The sequence below is a fragment of the Limulus polyphemus genome, unplaced genomic scaffold (assembly GCF_000517525.1).
Source record: "Limulus polyphemus unplaced genomic scaffold, Limulus_polyphemus-2.1.2 Scaffold891, whole genome shotgun sequence".
NCBI classification, from domain to species: Eukaryota; Metazoa; Arthropoda; class Merostomata; order Xiphosura; family Limulidae; genus Limulus; species Limulus polyphemus.
In genome coordinates, this window is record NW_013666501.1 from 286,394 (window position 1) to 287,537 (window position 1,144).

A 1,144-nucleotide genomic window follows, 5' to 3' on the forward strand; every position below is an offset into this window, starting at 1 on the left:
GCCCTAACCACCTGGCCATGCCGGGCCAGTCTCAATATAAAATCCACATACTTGCTAATTTATTTTATCTCTTATTACTTCGTTGAAACATAGACTGAATTAACTAACTCAATAATAATATTCAAACAGCTCCTTCAAACCTCCAACCCACTCTTGCACACGTTTTATACAACCGAACTCTTAGGAAAATTCCAGACATCACGCGTTCATAACATCACACTAAGCTTTCGTGTAGTGAACAATGCAAACGTCTAAATTGAGATATTTGACATATATCGTAAAATAGTATTAAACTATACTGTTTGTAGTGTCTACAAGCCTTGTGTTATTGAGAAGAAACGTTTTTAGCCTTCACCTGCAACCAGACTGTAACAGAAAATAACATTTCACTGTTCTTAATGAAAACCCCTGTAAGGGACCACGTAAAAATTAATTGAATTCTCCAAGAATATTTTCAATTTTATTGTAATGTTCAATCATATTAACTATAAAACAATATTGTGTAATGACGTTAGAATATTGAATTTGTAAGACACTATAGTCACCAACACATCTTTGGGTAAATGAATCATGATTTTAGTGTGCGTCCTTTCCTGTTTCCATTTTAGAATTATGACTGTAGGAACCACATCAGGGTAATTCAGCCCGTGGAAGGAAACATGGTGTATATATGTGGAACTAACGCCCATAACCCGATGGATTGGGTCGTTCATGTAAGCTTTCTCTCAGAAACTTTCCAGATTCCTAGTCATACTTCGGGTAATTAATCTCTTCCAAACTGAAAGTAATTTCCAACTAGAACACGCGGTTATTCTTGAGGTACTACAATGGAATTATATGAAGTTAGGAAGAAAATAAAACTATTGTAAACCATATATTAAATTAACTATCGAATTGTAAGTAACTTGTTTTTGAATGAGAGTATGTTAATAACAGTTCTATATCGTTTTATGTTCGTCTTAAAATAACTTTCTTTGGATCTATTCTTGTAGTTGAGAAAGAATCAATTTTAATTTTTTTGCTCATCTGAGACTTTATGTATCTTTTATTGCAGACATAAAAACGTGTTTTTTTTTCTCAACATTGTTTGAAGGATGTGCTAATAAGTAAAGTTTTATTTTTTTTTGTATAGAGTTTGAATTCG

At 32.6% G+C, this 1,144-nt stretch overlaps 1 pseudogene; it reads left to right on the forward strand.

Moving 5' to 3' along the window:
- The window catches only part of LOC106461065, a 100,714-nt pseudogene that overhangs the window by 76,666 nt on the left and 22,904 nt on the right, over positions 1-1,144 (forward strand).